This window comes from Quercus lobata, chromosome 5, assembly GCF_001633185.2.
Source record: "Quercus lobata isolate SW786 chromosome 5, ValleyOak3.0 Primary Assembly, whole genome shotgun sequence".
Taxonomy (NCBI): Eukaryota; Viridiplantae; Streptophyta; class Magnoliopsida; order Fagales; family Fagaceae; genus Quercus; species Quercus lobata.
In genome coordinates, this window is record NC_044908.1 from 18,805,142 (window position 1) to 18,829,453 (window position 24,312).

The 24,312-nt window shown below is 31.9% G+C and overlaps 1 protein-coding gene across 1 annotated transcript in view; it reads right to left on the bottom strand.

Annotated features, from left to right (window-relative positions):
- The window catches only part of LOC115989551 (putative disease resistance protein RGA3), a 105,518-nt gene that overhangs the window by 27,097 nt on the left and 54,109 nt on the right, over positions 1-24,312 (bottom strand). The window lies entirely within an intron of this gene.

Below are 24,312 nucleotides of genomic sequence, written 5' to 3' on the forward strand. Positions count from 1 at the left end.
CAACAAAATTATAGTAACATTAAATATGAGAGAGAGAGAGAGAGAGAGAGAGAGAGAGATTGATTTTTTTTTTTTCCATTTTTTTATTTGGTTATTTTTGAATCTAATTTAAAAGTGATATTTTTTAATTAATTAATATGTGTAATTTTAAATTTAAAGATAAAATTTTGAATAAAAATTACGTTGACTAATATGCTGCTGCAATGCAGTCACTATAAGTAAAAGTTATGCTATGTTAAATAAAATTTAATGGACATAACTAAGCTCTTGAACAAGTTTAATTTCAACTAAGAATGTAAAAAAAAATAAAAAAATCAAGTTTGAAAATAAAAATTGAGCTTTGTGTTAAGCCTGATTTTGATAACAAAGTAGACAGACCAAATTTGAGTACTATAGTTGTTTACTTTTCATCACAACTATCAGATCCCAACAAAATAAAAACTTGCTCAAAAATAATTTTCATTGTAAATTAATTAAAAACCTTTATAAAAAGTAATAATAAAAATATAAAATCCTCAATTTCGATGAAAAGAAACTGCAAAAGCCTTCTTCCAAGAACCCATAATTTGTAAGGAAGAGGAGACTTAAGCGTAGTCTTGCTTTCTGTGTGAACTATGACCAGTTACATTTTGAACCTTCTAGATACCAATTACGCTCTTTACATTGCAACAATATCATGGAGATAACTCTTTGAACTTTCTAAGAACCATATCGACAATCATTGCGGTCAAACTTTCACATTGCAAAATCTCAAAAGCTTTGATGGAAACCAAAAATGTCTTCATCAAACTTTTAATATTTTAATTAAAAGTTGGGAAATTTATTGTAAAAATAATAAGTGAGTGTTTGGTTGGAGTTGTTTTGAGCTATATAACTCAAAACTCATCACCCAAAACTTAAAAAACAGGAAAATTATTATGTACTCATGTAGTACCATAAATACGCATTTTCTCTTCTCACATAAATAGGAGGTCTCACTAATTAAATTCATGGTAAGACCCATCATTCATGTGAGAGAGGACTATGCATTTATGGTACTCCGAAAATACCTAATAATTTTCCTAAAAAACGTGGGACCCACTGAATTTAGAGTTGTTTGGTCTGGTTTTTGGGTTACGTTTTCATAACTCCAAACTCAAAATTTTGAGTGAGAGTAATGGAAACTGAGTTCAAGTGATTGGGCTATTTGGTAATGTTGTTCTAGTAACGTTGTTTGTATTTTTTAAAAATTCGTGTGAGTGAAAAAGTATGTGAAAATAAGTGTAATATTGTTTAACCACTGAAAACTGTTGCTCAAAGCACATTACCAAATAGCTCCACATTGTTTCCAATTTTTAAGATTAAAGTTTGGATGGCATGTTTGTAATTAGATGCAAGTGTGTGGGGCCCAAGTAAGTGACTTGTCAAATCCAAGCTCGGTTGCAAGCTTTTTCTCCTTTGGGTTTACCTCCAACCCCACAAGTTCTCTTAACTACAAACACCCACCTCTCCCTCTGATTTTTCTCTAGGCTCATTAGAGCATTCATATTCCAAAATTCTATCATATTCTATTTTACCATCTTAAAAATTTACTTTATTAATTATACCATACCATTTTACAATACTCTCAACATTCTAACTTTTATTTTGCAATACAATACATTAAAATAATATTTCTACATAATGAAATAATATATCCTAAAAGGCTAAAACCCAAATAAAAACAAAAACCCAAAACCCGTGAGAGAGAGATGAATTGATAAAGTGAATAAAATATTAGTTTTTTTTTTTTTTTTTTAAGAATAGTGCTACAGTGCAATTCTAAAGGTAAAATTGCTCTGTAGCACTATTGCAAATTTTTTTGTAATAGTTGATGTTTGCAAGTCCTGATGTTGGGCTTGTTTGGTACATTAATGCTAAAATTCTCTTACATATAGCATTTGCAATGCCAAATGCGAATGCTCTTACAATTCCAACCACCTCATTCACTCATCTCACCCACCTCTCCCTCTCATTTTTCTCTAAAGCCATTACAACTCCAACCACATCCTTCACTCATGTCACCCACCTTTCCCTTTGATTTTTCTCTAAAGCCATTACAACTCTAACCACCTCATTCACTCATCTTACCCACCTCTTCCTCTAATTTTTCTTTAGTGCCATCACAACCTCAACCACCTCCTTAACTCATCTCACCCACCTCTCTAAACCTAAAATAAATTTCCTTCGAGTTTGCCAAATGTGGAATCTCACATTGATGAGAGAAACTCCTTAATTATTTATACGTGTGATGATTAACGGACTACAATTTATTGGAGTAAAAATTGGGTCAGATATGTGGAGGTGGTGTCAAATCAAAATAAATAACTTAGCCGTTGGTGAGTTAATGGTCATATTTATGCATTATGTCCAAACATGAATATTGAAACTCCCACTAAATCAAATTAATAGACCTAATTAATTAGATTAATTTAGGTAATTAAATTTGTGCACCAAAAAAAAAGTTTCGACAATTGAGGACTTGAATCTTCTTAAAGAGAGCAAGCGTCGCACCTAGGGATGGAGGGAGTCATTGAGGGGGGGGGGGGCATTTCAATATATATATATTAGCATGTACATATGTACTAATTTTAGTATTTTTGTTCTATAAAATTACACTTTGTCCCCCCTTAACAATATCATTGCTTCTTTTAAGAGAATGTTATAGCCACAAACTTTTTAAAAATATTTTTACAAATTGTTGATGTAGCAAATTTTTATTGATTTACATCTGAGCGCAACACTTACATCATTTTTTTACTTATTAATAACCACTTATCACATCAACAATTTATAATAAATAAAAATTTGTAGTTAGCATTTTCCTCTTTTAAAGGTCATAAAAAAAATTATAAACTAAAATTTAAAATAAAATTTTAGAAAAGTTTGCTAATCCCAAAAAATTTATAAACAAAATTTATAAACAAAATTTTAGAGGAGCTTTCAAAGCTTAAAAAAGTTGTTGGTAGTTATCAGTTTTAAAGTTAAAGGGTTAGGTGCTTGTTAATAATTACCTATTTATAAAGTAATATTGTATACTTATTTCTTGTCTCAGAGTTTGAAGTATTTCGTTGCATGGAAGTAGTTTATAAGTACTCTCGCTGTGGTTATGATAATCTGGTTTGCCCATGAGATGTTTGGAACAAGTAATTGATCTAAAAGATATTCTTTATTATAACTTATAATTCACGAGTAGGGGATCAAATCTTCAATTTACAATTTGCATGCTTTTGCATTTTCGAATATCTGAATCTAAGCTTATCTCTACAAACATTATATACGTTTTTAGACCCCTTAAAACACAAGTTGTTTAACCCAATTATTTAGCCAAGTGATTATTTAGATAAATTATTCAGACCTAGGTTAACACAAGTAAAACATATCATGTAAATAATACAGAAATATAAAGAATACAACGACATGATAAACCAGGAAAATCAAATTGATAAAAAACCTGTGAGGGATTTAACCTAGCTATCCTCAAGGTAAAACAAATCCACTATGAAAGAAATGAATTTTTACAATAAGACTTAGATCACTAACATCCTATTGCTACCTTGAGTAGAAAACTTACTACCAAGATCACGTGACAGCTCCGAATTCAAGGACTACTTCTTTCCTTGATCCATAGCAACCACAAGTACTCTCACTTGTGTTTTTCTTTAAGCTCTTGAAACAACAACTGAAGAGATCACCAAGTTCTTGACATTAATCTTAATCTTGATAACCCTAAATGTGTATGAAAGTAAAGACCTCTAGATCTCACAATAGATTCAACACATAGTACATCAAAAGACCTCTAAAACGTAGCTAGGGTTTTTCCTTTTATACTTGGAGTAAAACATAAAACCCTACATGTCATATGGGCTTTGGTTGAATTGGAAATTCTACAGAAAAAACAATCTACATGAGCTTAGATTGATCGAGCCTTGCAGATTTAGTCCAATAAATCCTGTTGTACACTCGATTCCAACTTTACAAATAAACACACTTTGAGCAACCTAAATCTAGACTCTAAGTTTTGATCATGGTTTGCCAACATTACACATTAAAGTTCTAATACATTTAGATCTCATAGAACCTAACACATTACTAAGAGGTGATGACTTTTTCAAATGAGGATCACTGATTTGTTAGGGAAAGAACTGAGAAAATTTTCCATTAATGATGAAATAATATATTTGGAGGAAAATTTTAAAATCCCAACTGTGAAAAATAAAAAGATCTCCCAAGTTTTTTTTACTGACAAGAGATTAATGGTATTTCCACTACTGGGTTCTAAACTTTGTAATGTCTTTTCGTTAGGGTCCCATGCATTAGTGAGTGCAAGTGTGGAAATTCATTTTACTTGTCGGTGGGTTGAAGAAAAGCTAGGATCATTGCAATATCAAGGAAGTTACTGTGTGAAACCTTGAAAGAAGTCATTGAATTTTCTAAGAACCAAACCGGTCATTACGGTCAAACATTTCACGTTTGAGCTTTCCAAGCAAAATGGTAGACAATAAGTTTATTATAATCACAAAAATTTCCACAAAAAATATTTTAAAATGTTGACAATATAAATAATAAAATAATATCAATAATAATGGAATAAATTTTACCCAGAACATCATCAAATGATATAAAATAAATAAGAAAAAAGAAGTATGGAATAGTACATAATAAAAAAGATTCCCACCCCTTTTTCTTCAAAACCAGCAAATGTGCTATATCGCCTCTTCAAGGACTTCTTTCTAAAAAAAAAAAAAAAAAAAAAAAAAAACCTAAAGCAGAGATATAACCAAAAGCAGGGCTAGCCTAAATACATACATATATATATATATATATATATATATATATATATATTGGCTACATCATTTTCTGACTAACTTTAAGGTACGTTTAGATACTGCTTATTTTGTTGAAATTTAAAAACTAAAAACTGAAAATAATAAAAAAATAATTTCTAAATTGCTGTTCACACACAAAATACTGTTTATTTACTTTAATGCTACACTGTTAGTGTCCTATAAACAGTGCAAGAGGCGCTGATAAAAAAAAGAAAAGAAAAAAAAGCCAGACGGAGACGCTACTCTCCAAAACGCAAACCAAACGAACACTTGGAAAACTGAGAACTGAAAAACAATAAAAAAAAAAAAATTTTCCTGTTTTTTATTGTTTAGCACTGTTTATTGGCTTAAATTTATTGTTTATTACCAATGAACAGTGCTAAACACGTTGGTTAAAAAAAATAAAGAAAAAAAAAAGAAAAAAAAAAGCCCCAAACGCAAATGTCCAAAATGTGGACGTGAATACAAACTCACCTTAAGTATCACTTGGAGACAATCCTTTTGGGTTTCCTAGATTCGATGGCTTGGAAAGAGAAAAAGAAGAAGAAAAAAAAGGGGGACGAAGACGGAGACCTAAAAAACAGAGTAATTTAAGTCCCGTTTAGTATTGGAAATTTAAACACATGTTTTTAATTTTTAAACATTACACATATTTCCACACTTTTTCACCCACACCCGCACCCACATGAATTTTCTAAAAAACATAAAACTTTAAAATTGAAAACTATTATTTTTTCAAAAAAATTGAAAACTATTATTTAAACAAAAAAACTGTTGTTTAAACGTACCGTACCATACCATAGGATTTGGTTCTTAGTCTCTAGAGAAATCTGGTTTGATTTTCTCTATTCGGTATGGTTTGATCCTCTCTCCAAGATTTTTTGCTCAAAACAGAACCAACAAACAATTGATTTTGGTAATTGCATTTTGTCCACACGTGAGTCAACGGTAGCTTATTAAACAGCACTAACAGAAGTAGCAATCGGACACAAGTGTAGTTCCGGTACTAAATTGACTAAAATAAAAATTTAAGGGGTGTCAAAGCAACTACCCCAAAAGTTTAAGAGGGTGTTAAGCGCATTTTTCCCTCATAATTTTCGTATTCTACCAAATGTTTGGGTCGGATCCGACATTTCAGGTACAAGTCGGAGTTGTCAGATAGTCGGGTTTGGGGTCTCAGATTGGTCCAAATTTTTGGACTTGATTAAAATTTTCGTAATTTCATTTTTTTGGCATTTTAGAACAAATTAAGGGGTTTAACTATTTTCTAAATCACTTGGATTTCATACTTTTTTAATCTCCTATACATTTTAGATTGGGCCTCTTGTTTACTTAATTTATTTTAAAATAGGGCTTCAAGCTTAACTTATATTAAGAACTACACTAGATTTGTTGGGCCTTGAGGACATACATATCAATCCCAATATAATCCTTCTGTTTCTCACAAATTAATTACAAAAAATAAACATAACAGAATAACATAAATTTGAACCTGGAAAAAATAACACAACACAACACACAAAAAAGCCTATTTTTACCACATGTGATCTTTGAAAGTGAACAACACAATAGAAGCACCTGGGCAGTACATATCAATCCAAATATATAATCTTTTCCACATTAAATACAAAAAAATAAACACAACAAAATAGACTAAATTTGGACAAAATAGCACAACACAGCACACACAAAACCAAGTTTACCATTTGTGAACCATTAAACAACACAATAAGTACCTAGGTAGTAAGCCAATAGCTCAACACAAGTAGGCATAAAAGCCAATCTTAACACCTATTAAACCTACCAATCACACAACAAATAATATTTCCAGTAGCAAATAAATCACAACAGCAAGTATAAGAATCAGATAATAGTATACTGCAATATTTCCATATATGGATATATAGGGTCCGTTTGGATAAAACTTATTTTGCTGAAATTGAAAACACTGTAGCAAAATAATTTTTAAATGTGTGAATAGTACTGTGGAACCAATTTTTAATGAAAGTTACTGAAAAGTGAAGTTTATAGGTCTTGTGAACAGTACATGGACCCACTGATGTGCTGAAAAGTCAAAAATTTCGGCTACTGTTCATGCATAGTAGTTGTTTCAGCTAAATTTTGTCTTGAAACACGTGGAAAAAAAAAAAAAGAGGAGCAAAACACAACCGCCATATATAGTGACTTTTGCGTTTCCCATTTGGAGTCTTATATATTTTCCCCTGCTATTATTAATTTATTTCTTCCATGTCAATCGACATTCTCTCATACGATTATTTGCAGAGATCCTATTAGATGTTTGGTGATAGTTTATATCTATTTCCATGTACGTGATCTATAAAATTTATTTAGCTAGGAATAAAATTTTCTTCCACATCAAGGAAAAACAATGATAGCCAAGTTCCTATAATAAATAAATAAATAATGACAACCAAGTGAATTTTCCTTAATTTAGAAAACTCAAACAACTATCCAAGTCATAATAAGAATTTGAGACAATTACATGCTCAACAATCTTTACTTGACACAAATTATATCAAGCCATCTTCATTTCATGATAATTCCACCCTAATAAGAGGAAAATTTCCTTGAAAAAGATAATCATCGTCTCCATAACTAAATCCATGCTCTTGTGCACTTTATTAAACTAATTGCAAACTTGTAATAAATATTATTTTCTCATAAATTCCATTGATCAGTCGTACCAATATAATTATATAACTATCACACCAAATGTCATCCATCTTAATGAGCCAAGCTTTGATAGGACTTTGTTGGGCCACAATCTAATTTTATTTGGGATCCGTTTGAGATCTACTTATTTTGCTAAAATTGAAATTTTTTTACTGAAAGTATTGTAGATAAAGGAAAAAGTTAGCTGAGCCTGAAATAGTACAGTAAGACCCATAAATAGTACCAAAAAGTACAGTGAGACTCATAAATAGTAGAAAAACAAGATAAATAGTAAAATAAGTTGACAAAAATAATTTTTGCTAAACGGACACTTGAAGTAAGAAATTTAACAAATAATTCTAATCTGTCCTAAAAAATAATATAATCAAAATTACCAGGCCAAGATCTTAAACTCACAAAAACATATTAATCTCTAACAAAAGCACTAAGAAATCCCATTAGGAATAAATCATAGAACCAACCTTAAACGAATTCATTATAATAATAAAATAAGTTACAAAATCTTCTCGGTTTATTTTCAATTCTTAAGGTAGCATCAAATATGTTAAATATTAGCATTGACGTGTATACTATGTTGTATATGATAGAGTAGATGTGGAAGAGGAAATATAGAATAGGAACATTAGAACATGAGATTATGTGGTGCAACCATGACGGCCAGTGTTCACGAAGGAAACCCTTAACAGCTATATCTTTATTATAAGAGAGTGTAGTACAATGTATGTGTTAGAATGAATCATAATATTAGTTGTAAGGACTAGATTTGGATTGGACCCAATATAGGATTGCGTTTTAGCCCAATGAGCTCAAACAATAAATTTGTAGAGCGTGGGTGAAAGAACTAGTTCTATTTGATAAGAAAGACAATAACAATTGTTTATGTAAGAGAATCAAACACAAGTAAGATAAGAAAATCTGTCATCGGCACAGTTTGAGGAGCTATGTTATAATGTCAAGTTTTTGATCAAGGTTACAAGAGTTCAAAGGATTATTACAAAGATTTCTTGGTTTTTTCCATCTCCTTCTCCTTTGGCCACCTTTCCATGTTATATACTATGATTTTGGTATCATCTCCACCATACACATGTAGGTTAGTTTCTAGGAAATCCTTCTTGTCCTATCCAACACCTCCCAGAACTCTCAATTAGTAGCTGTGAGGCTGCTTCACCACTATTCAGTTATCACCTCCACATTAATGTAGTCAGAGAGTTAGCTAGGATGCATTTAATGCGGAGGTAATAGTTTTTGCGGATATTTGCTGCCTCCCTATACTCTTCTCTTATCCAATGTCTGATTTCTAACTGTGATGCAATCTTAAAAGATGTTCAGGATGATAGGACATTCCTACTGACCTCGGATCTATATTTCCAATATAACTTTTCTCCTCGGATACATTTTGAACTATCATATACAATCTTTATTTCTTCTTATTCTACTATTCCCATAATATCCTTTATTTGACCATCCTCGGACTAATAGACATCCTCGGACTGGGTCATAGGCCCAATACATACAATTTTAACAGTACCTTCTAGCTAACTGGCCCCCACATCAGTATATGTAGTAGACTAAACTCTAAACTTCTAGTATAAGTGGAAGACTTGCCTTTCACACAAAGTAGGTAACCTTGGGCCTATAGCATTGTGCTAATATGTATAATATATCTCTAACAAAATACAATATTACATCTTTTATAGGAATTAATGCAACTCTCTTGAGATCTTTCTCATTAGATATTACAATTCTCTATGCTTACAATAAACACACATAAAAAATTTTAAAAAATAAAAATTAAAAAGAGAAGGAAAAAAAGATGCTTGTAGAATTGTCTTTGCCATGATTGATAGAAAATGAATATGAGATATTGACAACTTACTCAATTGTCTTCGTGGAATTTTTGTTTTCTTTGATCCAAGTTGTAGAACGATTAGTTTGATAAGAAAGAAAGTTGTAGAACTATTAGTTTGATAAGAAAGAGATCGATGCCTAAGATCACAGGAAACACGTGGTAAATCAGGATGGGGATCAGAGTAGACAATGATTAAGCATAACTTATTCAATACGACTTTGGCCATTTATTTTATTTTATTTATTAGATACAATATAATTTGAACTCTATCTTCTGCTCTATAAAGATTTTTATTTAACGTCAAACTAAGACACTAATTGGTTTTTGGTATAAGCGGGATTCAAATTCCAAGCCTATAATAAAAGGTTTTATTAGTTGAGCTAATTAAAATCTGCGACTTTAACATGGGATAGGGTTTTATGGCAAGTAGGCATGCTTTCCATTTACCAACCCCTAATGGCTTATCCCATATTAAGTTTAGGCCCAGGGGCGGAGCCAAGGGGGCGCACGGGGGGCAAATGCCCCCTTTGACCTCCCCCCAAACTCCTTCAATACAGGAGTCTAACGCTTATTTTGCCCCCTTACCATATTTTTAGATTATTTTCCTCTCTATTAAAAAAAAAAAAAATAGATAACTTAATAATGAACTCACAATAGTTTTTGTTTTATAATAATTATTAGAAGTCTCAAGGCACTTTTGGTGCTTTACGATAATTGAAATTCAATATTTTCATGGGAATCTCAACTAGCTGATCCATGGGTTTTTTGGGTTAACAAGTTGTTGTTGCTGCAAAGTTTCAAAAGTTTGAAAATACACTCTGTTTTATAGCCATGAAACAGGTGATTTTCATGCTGGCTTCCCTAGCTCTGAAGTTTTGAATTTAAGTGGCAGAGGAAATCCCTACAAGCTTTTAAGATATGCCTAAAGTTGCATCATTTTCAAAGGTGTTTTGTGGCTTTTGTTAGTTCTAACCAAAGCCATCTATAGCCAAGGTTAATTTTTTGCTGAGAGCTAATTGGTTTAAGATGTTATGAATGTAATATAGAAGTTTATTTAAACGAGCATAATTTAGCTATTTGGTTGTCACATGGCTAAGACTATTATTGGGGCTGTATATATAGATATTTTTCTATTTCAATGAAGTTTGTTATTTCTTTCTCTATCAATATTTCTGGTTTCATTTGTTTATAGGATGCCATTTCTAACCAACAACAAAAAAAAATCTATGTCCCTACCATGATTGATTGCTCTGAACTAATAAATAGCTTCGCTCTCACCCTCTACGCCTCTAGTGTCTTTCCTTTTCTTTTTTTCCTTTTTTTTTGAGAAAGGAGTGTCTTTTCCTTGAATTATTGGTTTTTTGATAAACTCCTTGAATTAATTATTGGTTGTGAATGGACCCGATTGCTTTTGCATAATATCAAAACGTAGTTTCAATTTCTAAAATGGTCAAGTTTTTCGCCTACAAGTCTCACTCCTGTTATCAATAATAACAAATATTTAAAATTCATGACCAAAAGAGAACACAGAATAAAGAAAAAGTAATTGAACATGTATCGGTACATTACACCCACTACCCATGTTATTAACTTATTTCTTCCATATCAATCGACATTCTCTCATACGATTATTTGCAGAGATCCTATTTAGATGTTTGGGGTGATCTATAATCTAATCACTTAATGTTTAAATTTTCATTATAACCCTACTATTATTATTATTATTATTATTATTATGTATAAGAAAGTTGCGTTACTCTAACTAGTATACTTTTGATCACCCCAATAATAGAACTTTTACTTCTAGAATCTCTTTTGCTTTATATTGGTTTTTTTTTTTTTACTCATAGTCTTTACTTTTTTTAATTTTAGCCAATAATTCGAATAAAAGTAATCCCTACTTATTATGAATGCTTATCTATTGTAATATATAACAACTAGGGAAAAATATCTTAACACCCCCATAAACTTTGGGCTAGTTGCCTTGACACTCCCCTAAACTTTTATTTTAGCTAATTTAATACCTCAATTTCACACATGTTTCAAATTACTACATCTGTTATTGCTGTTTATTAATCTAACATCGTACTCACGTGAACACTCAACAACGAAAACATGTAAAAAAAAAAAAACCAAACAATCAATTGTTTGCAGGACCAATTTGAGAGAGATAGGATGGAACCAGGCCAGCCGTTTGTAATACCGCCGAAGCCAACATTCATGGTCCTGCCGGAACTCGTGACCGACCCATACTAGGATTCGGAGCAGCCCGTGAACCTTCGGTTTAGGCTGGTACGGATGGGCGGGTCAGTTTGAACGGATCGCTGGACAACCCTAATTAACAAACACTAGCCACAGATTTTTTGTCTTTTTTTTTTTTTTTTTTTTTTGATACGAAGATTTTTTGTCTTATACTTTAATATGATGTACAAAATGTAGGTGTGCTAGAGAGAGAAATATATAAAAAAATTTATGGGAATATATAATATATAGTATATAATTGGTACATAAAAATTGTGGGAATTTGGTTATAGACAGAGAGAGAAAAGATTTTAATTCCAAGTTTTTTTTTTTTTTTTTTTTGAGAAAATTCTAATTCCAAGTTGAGAAGCAAAGAAAGATAAAAAGTTTTTTTTTTTTTTTTTTTTTTTTTTTTTTTTGGTGCTGAATAAGAAAGATAAAAGGTAAAGCTAATAAAACAATGATCAAGATAATTTGGTGGGTTAATTTTAGATGGCCTTGGTCTTAAAATTAATGGCTGACCAATTTAATCGCTATTTATTTATTTATTTTTTTTAAAATTTCCTTCCATTAATCACTATCTTTAGGGATAGGATAAAGAAATTCAGGAAGTTAAATAAGAAACATTTGTTTTATGATATAAATGAAAACAGAAAATTCAATTTGGTTTTTCATTCTTTTTTTCATTTTTTTAATATCCAATAAAATTATTAGATGGAGTTTAAAATTTTTGCTCATCTGAAAAAGAAAAAAAAATCGTTGCTGATCTGTTAGCCAAATTGGCATTCTGCACTTGTTTTAATGGTCCCTAAATTAGTGGGGCTATTCTAGGCCATAAGGATGAGACGTTGAGAACTTGAATACAAATCTCTATATTACTTTTCGTGTACTACTCTATTTTCTACCAATTACTAATTGTCATGTTTTGATTTTACTTTTTTTGTAAAATAACTGAAGTTTAAAATGGAAAGCAGTCATACACATGGTAAGTGGTGATTGATGGAATATAGAGTGATACACGAAAAGTGGTACAGAGGATTTGCATTCCGAGAACCAACCTCATAATCAAAGATCTTCATAGTTTCTACCATATTTTTGTTTATTGTTTTTCCCTTGAGGAAAAAAAAAAAAAAAACATTATTGAATTGGAAATTATATGGAAAAATAGATTGATCCAATGACAGAGCAAACTCATACCTTTGTTTTATTTTTTTTGAATAATATGCATGGGCTCATTTCCTTTTCTATTTCTCTAAGCTAGAACAAAACAGATTGGAGTGGGGTAGGAAGGGGGTGGAATGTACTAATTCGTGGATTGGTTTGTAAATGAACCAAGTTGTTTATTTACAACTTGGGTTTGACTTAAAAAAAAAAAAAGTAATAACACTTCCCTTCCTTGAGTTTTGAGGTTTGAAGCAATTAACACTTCTTTTTTATTTATATTAATAACAAAATATTTTAAATTTCTTTAAGATTTTCTTTATAAATTTAGAATAAAAATACAAAATTTATCAAGTACCAAAATATTTGCAACGACAAATCTCTTTATAGCTCATTAAGAAAAAAAGGGGAAAAAAAGAAAAATTTATTACTTAATATTTTAAATTACACTTTAATTTAAAATTTAAAAATAAGGGCTTTTAATTTTGGAAACCTACCCTTAAGCACCAAGCTAGTACACAATATTTTAATATTAATTTAACAAAGTTTGGTCAAACAGATATAAAGGGGAAAATGTTTTTTCCCTTTAAGTTTAGGGTGAAGTGTTATTTCTCCAAACTTCAAGAAAGGAGAATGTAATTACCCCTAAAAAAATGTGTATATTTGATCATTTATTAAATATGTTAAGTTCAGGTTTAGGTTTAAGTTTAGGGTGAAGTATCATTTCTCCAAACTTCAAGAAAGGAGAATGTAATTACCCCTAAAAATATGTGTATATTTGTTAATTTATTAAATACATTAAGTTCAGGTTCAAGTTTAAGTTTAGGGTGAAGTGTCATTTCTCCAAACTTCAAGAAAGGAGAATGTAATTACCCCTAAAAAAATGTGTATATTTGTTAATTTATTAAATACGTTAAGTTCAGGTTCAAGTTAAAGTTCGACTATTAAATAATTTAAATTCAAACATAATGGTATATTCATGAACAAGTTATTGAATATCAAAATATGAGACTCAATCTAAGTTATATAATATTATATGTTTGTATGCAGATATAATAGATTTGAAATTTTAGATTTTGGCTAATGCCATTACCTTCACATCTATTAAATTCCGCCATAAAAGTCATAACAATAACATAGAGCCTAATTGCTAACAATATAACATGGTTGTGGCTTTATCGTGGCCATAATTGCTAACTGCCTAAAAAATGTAAACAAATGGATGGTATAGAGCCTAACACGCTCAAAAGTTAGCCTTCATAAATCTTTATGTACTAATCTATAATTGCATCGTAGAAACTAAAATGAAGTAATAAAGACATCCTTATTGTGAAAGTAGGTTCGCTGCAAGACTATTCTGTGTTAGAAAGATAGATATCAAATGTGACTTTTAAGGGAAAAAAAATGATTTATTATTGCATACGAAAATGTTACACAAAAATTTAATTCTTTGAGAGGATAGTTACAGATAAAAGTACATAGCAATGCCACTTCTATAATCTCGAGTATAAGGCACCTAAAACATGCATTGTAGTTGATGGCATCTAAAACATACACTGTAGTTGTCACTTTGAATCGATCGCCCACCAAATAACAAAACTGAATACATTATTGTATTACTTGGTTTCCCTTTAATCTCCAACCTGATTTACAATCATAGCACGAGGGGCAATGCATCAAGTAGTTCACCGCATTGGACATTATCAACATTCCAGATGAAAGCGAGTTAGCAAAAAAATTTCCACGGTTCTAATGAGTAGCATCCCATGCATGTCAGATGAGGATGATGAAAATAAAAAAGAAAAAATTAAATGCATACTCCCAAAAGTTTCATGGCTATACACAAGTGACAGCACACAAAAGGTTCAAATAATCTAGAATAATACGAGTAAATGTTGGATGCAAATTATAGGCTCGAAATTGAAAACCAAGTTCACTGGTAATATAATTTTCTTGGTGTGCTACTGCTTCACAATATTGTTTCTTGAACTCCATGATATACTACAGTTATGTGCCAATGATATGATAATGGAGCTTCATCAATCAATACTGTTGTCTTAAATCAAGCATAGAGATTTTCCATTTCGCACTTTGGAGCTGTGTCATTCAACTGTGTAGAGCTTTATCAATAAGCTGTACCTGTACCAGAATGTAAGAAAGGGCTTTCCGAAGTATATCCTTGCGCTTATTAATTTCCACCATTTTAAAATGTGCTACATCAAAACGTTCAAGACTGCACAGCCAAAGATGTAATAACGGGAAAAAAATAGTTAAAAGTACTCATAAGCAAAGCCAATAAACAAAAATTTCCAAACTAAAGGGGCATTTAGGCAATTCCCAGGAAAGTGTGAACTACAAAAGAATTTTGATGAAATTTTCTGCTCCAAATTTTGTGAAAGTGTAAAGAATATAAAAGGATAATTCCAACGTTTAAGCACTTCTAAACTTCATTGAACAATCGATCAGGTGCTTTCACCATTAAATGTTTTGAAAACCATATTGAACATCGCGATAAATTTTCCCAACATTGGATGTAATTTTCTTTATTTTTTTAATTTTTTTATAAGCTTCAATGATATATATTAAAAGGAATGATGTACGTGGGGACAATCTGCAACAAGAGGGACTGAAGAGCCACAGGCAGATTGTCATTATTTAAACATAAAGGCAAGTTAGAGTTCATAGTAATTCTGGCTGCTATGTGGGCAGCGGAGTTACCAGATCTTCTAACCCAAGACAAAGAGCACCTATTAAAAGAGAAAGCTAAGCTAAGGACATTACTTAAAACAGTGCTAATGGACCAATCTGGACACAGACGGGGAGGGTGGGTCAATGTCGTGTATGTAACATTATTCCCAAATTAATTTTGCCACCAAAAATAATTCTTAATCCTTTTTATAGAATTAAAAAGAAAAAGTTTAAATAACAACAAACATAAACTAAACAACATCAAGTGATCAACAAACATAAACCAAGAGCAAATTGCTATACAGAGTTTATTGAAAAAGACTATAATATATTCATGGCCAGTTACTTTTTCCGACTGATCTCAATGGAAAACTCTTTCAAATTTTAATTTTACAAGCCAATTGTAAAATGCTAATTATAAGAGCCCTTCCATAAAAAATAGTTAAATAAAAAATTATAAGAGCCCAATGTGAAAGTACTAGGTTTGAATAAGTTTTTTTTTTTTTTTTAGATGTTTAAATAATTTCTGATATATTCTTCGTTAATGTATATAAACCTACGTAGACAATTTAATATAATTTGAATTCAAAAATAACTTTTTTAATTAAAATTTAGAAAAATTCACTTTAAAATAAAAAGACTTGACGGGATATAATGTGAAATCTATCTTCCTGCATTAAGTCAAAGCATTAGGCAAACCTCAAAAAAGGCAAATTCAAAGTCTTTATTTTTTTCTTTTTTCTTTTTTGCTTTGAGAGAGAGGGGGGGCGGGGGGTGGGGTGGGTGGGGCGGCCCTTCCATGAAATTGTATTCGTCGATTAGGCGATTGTAATTTTTTTTTGATGTGGGTCATCATAAGTCCTATTTTGTTGGCTGGAACTGGAAGGTTCAGTTTGTTAATAGTAATTAAAACATGGCACTATGGCAGCTCTCTTTTGGGCACAATGGGCAAGCTTTTGTAACATTTTTGGGCCTGTACCCATTTGAAATCTTTTTAGAGCTATTGTTAAAGCCATATTTGAAGATGGGTGAAGGCCCAATTCCCATTGTTTTGCTTCGATTGTTGCGTCTAATAAAAGTATTCTGTATTCATTCAACCAAAAAAAAAAGAAAAGAAAAAGGCATTCAATTGTTACTAACTATCTGCCCTGGGATCATTGTTACTACTTCAGCTTGTAGGGCCGAAAATTGCTATTGTCTTCAAATTGGGCCCACGCATGGATAATGTTTGTTCCATCATCGCTTCATATTATCACCAAAATGAGTTGGTACTTGGTCCTCTTTTAAGCCCACATCAAAGAACACAAAATTAGAATTAAGATGTTTTTTTAGAAAAAACTATTTGGTTTATTTTATTAATAAATAATAAAAGCTTTATTTGGCTTATTTTATTTTATTTCATATAATTTTACTTTTATCTAATTTATTTTTAAATTAAACAAGTAAAGAAACTACTAAAACTATTTCAAAAGACCCTTATTATTTGTCATAAATGTTAATTAAATCAATAAAATAAAGAAATTACGACTTTTAAAATCCATTTCAAATTAAACGAGTAGAAGAAAGCAGAGCTGAGATGATATATGTTAGTATTTCAGTAAGCAATGCTCTCTGAACTTCTTTTATTAACATACTTGCTCATGCAATATATATATCTACCTACTATATACGGATCTCTTTGCTTTTTTTTGCAATGTTTAAGATTATATCCTTGGATGTTGAGGAATAATAATTAAATTAAATTAAATAATCTCTTTGTCATGTCCTCTGACACCTCTACCCTTATCAAATTGTAGTTTTCAAATGCTCCTCGTTGCAATTGTGATGTTCTAGTCTCATACTATTAGTGCTCCGCAAAATCCACTTTCTTCTTTTGATTACATTGATTTGAGTGAACCTAGCGTTTGTTCTCTTATCATGATTTTGGTTTTAAGTTTTGGTTGGAAGTAGGATTTAAACACGGAATTATTTGGCGGTGTCAATGTGAGGCAATGGTGCGACCTAGCTTGATTTAAGAAATTATTAAAACTAGCTAAATGGTCTATATTAAATTGGAGAAGTGTCCTGCAGACGCGTAATGTATAATTTTATGTACAAATATAATGTTTTTATTGCCTATAAAATGCTCAGAAGTTTCTTATATATTCTTCGGATAATAATGCCAAAACCATTGTTCAGAATTATATACAGTGGTTCTTTATGAAAGTATTGTGTTAACTAGCACACTTAATCTCATCTGTGGTACATGGAAATTTCACACTAAAACCATATGAATCACAACTGGGTATAGGGTTCAATTGGTAACACTTGAACCCTGATATTTAAAGAGGAGAAAATTTAGCCTGATATTTTATTACAGGTCAATTAATAAATCGGTTCAATCAACATGATATCGTAAATTGGAATTTTGTTAAAATTGGGCATTGTGGATATGAATCTTGTAGCAAGCATAATTTCAAAATTGCATGCATGCAGTAGGGCTACACATACATATAGACCACAGAGACAGCTAAATATGATGAAAGGAAGATACGAAATTTCTTTCCAAACATAGAAACTTACATGGAATGGTATGTAAGCATGTGTTCGTTAACAGGGCCAAATGTCAAGCCTATATACCCTGCCATTGCACCATGAATGGCACTGTGTGCAAGGAGGGTGTAGTACTGATCTTTTATGTGGGATCTACAAGCAAACAAAGTCTTATTATTTCCCTTTCAGATTGAAGGACAGATCCAAGAAGAAACAAAAAAATAAAATATGAAGACGTTATTTCAATCAACTAACCTAAATATTTAAGATTTATAGCCATCTTCTTCCATTTTGTGAAGTGATCCTAGCAACAAAAACCTACGATTAATATGGAAGAACTATCTATGTTTGCAATCTAGTTACTGGAAATTAACAGCATTTCTCTGAGAAGGAAAAAAAAAAGTATAAATCCCCACATTATTTCTTATAATAAAATCAATGGAAGTAACACCCAATTCACCATGTTTTAGTGCCAATAGCTTAGCTATTTGTCAAACTGAAAAGGGGCATCTTAATCAGTTGAAATTACTTTACAAATATCTCTTTGGCATCATGTCCAAAATACAATTGAAGGAAATTGGCAAAGCCTCAAGTTAGAAGTCACTACACAAATAAAACTCTTCAAGTTGTTTCATTACTAAATCAAAGCTGATATGCTCACAATTGCAAGGCATGAGGAAAAAAATTAACACTAATCCATACCTTAATGTTTTTAGATATCCCTACACCCACATCTTGGAGTAACTTATTTTCAGAAGCATCCTACTGGTTGTTGGTGCCCATGCTTTCTGAAAGAAGCCCTTGTCCTGCATTACTATAACCATTTCTTTCAGTCTTTTCTCAATGAATTCAAATAGGCCACCATGTCCTTCAAGATAAAAGGAATGACTCAGGAATCAAACAACAGTCCACATCTCGGCTAGCAAGAGTAGCATACATTTCTAGGAGTCCAGCTTGAAAATATCTCGGCTACAAGAATTAGCTGAAGCTAATGCAAGAAACTTTGCTTCTCTTTATAATGGTTGATTTTATTAAGAAGAGTAAATGCAAGAGAACAGCCAAAAAAAAAAACCTTTAATGTTTACTCAGATGCTAAGATTTGTCTTACCAATTAATAGTAAATCAAAGAAACAGTAGCAAATTAAATATAGCGCGTAACGAGTAAGAAATGAATTTAAAATACTGGATTTTTTTTTTTTTTTTTTTTGGGAGGGGAGACAAAGAAACCACTCCTAAACTATGAAGCCCATCCCCGTGCATAGCTATCATGAATCAACGAAAAATAATAAAAGTTCAATGTTCATTACAAAGGAAAATCTTTAGCTCAATCAAAGCTCATTTCACTAGAAAATTAAGCACAATTTCAGATCAAACTAACAAATTTCATTAGCTATTAAAAGAATAAAGTTTACCACTGTAGCGGCCAATCAACTTGACGACTCCAATACCATTCTCAATGCTTTCCGATTCAACATGGGCTGCATTGATGTCTTGTTGAGCCTCCTCAACTGAAGTGTCAAAACCAAAGAACTTGCCAGCTAGAATTTACTTAAAAAGGAAAAAAAGACGGACTTTAGGAAATTCTGCAGCAATCACAAGAATCTAATACTGGAGTGACTTAGATGAAGAACGCCCTCAACACCCCCCTCCCCTTCTCCTCCCCCCCCCCCCCCCCCACCCAAAACCCAATAAAAAAAAACTGCCTGAGGAGTTCTTTACTTGTGCTAATTTATCTAGTGAAATTGCTGAGAACAATTGAGTATACAAAGAACTAAAAATGTGTATTTTTTTCAGTGTTAGTATTTTCTTTAGATATGTTTTTCTACAACAGAAAAATCAAATGAGAGTAAGCAAATCGGGTAGAAAAGGGACCTTAAATGTAACTGTTGAGTTGAGAGTGGAATTCACAGTTCTGTCTTTGTCTAGACATTTTTGCTCATATAATAACTCCCTCAACATTGATTTATATACTTTTTTTAGAAACCTCAAACATGTTGTGTCTAAGTACACCTATAGAAGAGTTCACAAAGATTTAAAAATAGTCCATGATTGGAGGTCCCAAAGTCTATACTTTATACCAAGAAACATAAATCAATTGAACAAACCTGACAACCACAGAGTACCCTTGGTTTGAGAAAATGTATTAGTACTTGCTGGTCTTGACATGAGAGAGCGTCAAATTGGCCTTAAGCACATGACCAATCTTGGGCCAGCTGCCAGCTTTCCCTCCCTGTGCCTCTGGACCATTGTCTTGTAAGTTTAATAATCTTGATGGTAAAAATGGGAGTTGGGCTGCTCATACTGGTGAGGACAAAATGGACAGAAGGAGCTGTGACATGCTGAGCCTCTTGAGCTGTCTGGAGAGGCTTCAAATCTACTGTCAATTACAAAATGTAAAAGAGACTGGCAATTCTGCACCCACAGGCAGTTTGTAGCATGATGTAAGTTGAATTTGGACTGGGGAATACGAGATTGTAAATGTATCCTTCCCCATGTGATTGTATAAATCCTGTGTGTTTAGATAAACAGAAAGAATTATGAAAAAAAAGAAAACAGGAGATACATTCTATAGTAGGACCAAAGCATTAAAAGCCTTAAAAAAAAAGCTCCCTTTTGTTTCTTAAATGCTTCAACTTCTTCTTGTGAAGAATTTTGACAACAACATTTGCGCTTGGATGATTTTGTAAGAAATATAAAATTCATAGTTTCTAATATTTATTTCTCATGACATTATATTATATGATTGATTAAAAGGACTTGTAGACATCCGTAAAAATAAAGGGAATAGGCACAGAAACCAAATGTTAAATCTCATGTTGAAATTAAATATTGCTTTAACTATCAGTATTAGTAATTAAATTCGAATAATAATAGAAGTTTCTTTATTATTTGTCAAAAATGTATTTGTTTCTAAATGTAAAATTTAAAAGAAACATAAGTAACATGAAGAGTTGATTGTCAAATGGGGTTAGATTTGGTCTACACTACTTTTGGCTCTTATAACAACATCGTCATCAATGTGAATGAAGGGGAAGTGAGCAATCTTGTGCCACTCTTTACCCTTCTTCTCTTTGCATTGTTTACTGAAAGGACATGAATAGATCCGTAGGTAATAAATAGAGACAGGCAACCCCACTTTTGGCATGTGCTTTAGCTCGGGACAGTTTACGATCCTCAATTGTTGAAGAGAGGTAAGGTGTTGAAGTCCCTTGTTGTCCAATGATCTCAAATTTTGAAATCCGCCAATGAAAAGAGTAGTAAGACTTGTGGGTAGCAAATTCTCCTCCGGAAAGGATTCCACAGCCTGGAAATCACTGGGAAAGGACTCCACAGCCTGGAAATCACTAGCAAGATTGGATAATATCAATGTGGTAAAAGAGTGCAATCTTTTCAATCCCCAGTCCATCCTAGTGGCAAAAAGATTTTCCCAAACATCAATTCTGAAAAGAACTAGATTGGATGGCAGACCACCTTTTGGAAAAGACTTAAGTTGTGGACAATTTCTGATTTCCAAATGTTGAAGAGATGGGAGAAGCCTGTGCATGTTTGTAGGCATGGAACTGAGACGCTGGCAGTTATTGACTAGTAACGGTATGAGATTGGGGGCTGGTAATCCTCCACTGGGAAAAGCTACAAAATTCGGACAATCCTCAATTTTCAAGGAAATCAGATCAACTAGGTGATGTCCCTCCAAAACTGAAAGGGACTCCATTTTGCTATAAGTCTCGATTCGAATAACACGAAGCTTTGGGAAGATGTGTAAAGGAAATGAGTTGAGAGTATTACAGCTATAGGATATGTACAATGACTCAAGGGAATAGTAGCATGGGTACATCGGAAACTGTAATTTCCTACAATTCAAGATACTTAGTGTACTGAGTAGACCACCACTTTTCAGATCAAGAGACTTGAACAGAGGACCACTATCAATCATTAACTCTTCAAGACAATTGTTGCGAGACAGCATTCAGTTTGGCAGAGACAAGTTATCAAATCCGCCCATTCTGAGCATGTGCAATGTAGGTGGCAATACATTCATTTGCAACAGCATGTCATTATAAGGTGTTACACGTAAATCATGAATGGCAGGAGCCCTTGGAAGAGAAGTCCCAAGCTTTGAACATTTACGAATCCAACTTGTGGTTAAGGAAGGAAGGTGCTTGGGCAGGCTTCTGCTTAGTTTGGGACAATCCTCCAGACGAAGCTCTTGAAGACACGGGAAAGCTCCTCCTTCATAAGAAAACCATTCCTCCCACTTTATCATTCTCTCAAAATTCAATATTTTCAGTGATTGAAATGGTGTTATTGTGGAAGAACTGCCACCATAGAAATCAGGACCGACTTTAACAACTTCATCAAACCCAACAATGCCGAGGTTTTGAAGAGAGGGCAGTTGCCCAAGTGATGGCAAATTGAGGCAAAATCTGCAAGAGTTTAGATGAACATCTTTAACATTTGAAAATGAATAATCTCCTACCCAATTAGGAAAGCTTGTGCCACTGTAATTGTTGATAAAAAGCCTTTTCAAGTTTGTATGAGGTTGGAGATTGTTGAGTACGTCCCTTTCACTTTGAGAAATAATATCATCGGCATCCCACTCCAATGTTAGGTCCTTAAGCTGTCTCTTAGCCTTCAACTTTGCATACAAAGCATCTGTTGGGTTTATCACATATTGAAGCTTTGCTATCAAAATGGTTCCTCTGAGATTTGGAAGCTTCCCTGACTCTCCAATTTGGAATCCGGCCAAAATTCTTGTTGACAACAAATTTAGTCAAAGTCTGAAGACATTTTAATCTGCTTATTTGTATTGGCATCCTTTTTATACTGGTTCCAATAATATCAAGATGATGCAAATTAATGAGCTTTAGCATATGTGTTGAAAACACAACGAGAAATTTACATCTTGATAGATTCAATATCAGTAAATTACACAACTTGCATACAGAGTTGGGCAACCTCTCAATTTTAGTGCAAGAGACATCTAGATGGCTTAGATGTTTAAAATCTCCAATTAACTTAGGTAACTCGGTCAAATTAGCATAATGACAAAGAGAGAGCACACTTAAGTATCTTAGCATTAGCAATAGATCATGTGGTACCTTCTTTGTTATGTATAAGTCCAAATCTGCTTTGTACAATTCTAACGAAAGGAAGGTGCGTAAATGCTTAACTTTGTTCAAAGCCTCAAAACTTCTTTGACGCGTCATATTTTGTTCTAATGTAAGAAAAATGACAAGTCTTACTCATGATAATATTGTTTATGATACTTTGTTCACTCACCTATTTAGAGTAACGTTCATGTTATAGACACATCTAAGAATTTGGAAGCCCATTTTGAAGAATGCTAGCACTCTAGCAAAGAAGTTCTCCATGGAAGTCACACAAGATCTATGACTATCTATACTCCCTCAAATAGCAGCATAATTAGGTAGGATTTCTTACTATTTATGTGTTATCATAGTTGCTAGGTTGAAAGAATTCAATGATATAGGCAGATTTTGTTATTTCCGATACTTACAAGCTAATTGTTGATTAGTAAGCCTACAAGTTACGTTTGAACTTATTTGGAAATCTATATATATAATAATAGATAAAACTGAGAAAAAATCCAATTAGATTTCAAATTTGAATTAAATTAGAGTCTAATTTTACGCCATATGTCCCATCTAATCTAAGTTTATAAATTTTTGTGCCAAGTGAGTTAATTCAATGTAAAAATTGGATTTCAATTAGAGTTTAGTTTTGTGTCATGTGTCCCATCTAATCTAAGTTTTTTTTTTTTTTTTTTAATTTTTGTGTTAAATGAGTTAATTTAGTGTAAAAAATGAGGAGTCCAATATAAGTAAACCATAAAAAATATAATTTTTGAATGATTTTATTTATATGAGCTTATATATATATATATATATATATATATTACTAAAAACAATTCAAGTTTATAAGTCATATATATATATATATTAATAGCTAAAATTAAGAGAAAATCTAATTAAATTCTAAACCGGAGTCTAATTTTGTGGCACGTATCTTATCTAGTTTTTAAATTTGTGTTTAAGTGAATTATTAGGTGCAAAAATTAAAGAATCTAAATTCAATTAGATTCTAAATTGAATTTTAATTGGAATTCAATTTTGCGCATTTGTTCCATCTAATATTTTAATTTTGGTGGCAAGTAAATTATTGAATACAAAAACAGAAGAGTCTAGATGTAATTAGATTCTAAATTATATATATGTAATTGTGATTATTTTTAAATGTATTTGTGCATATGCACAAAGTTACACACCAGCACATGGTAAT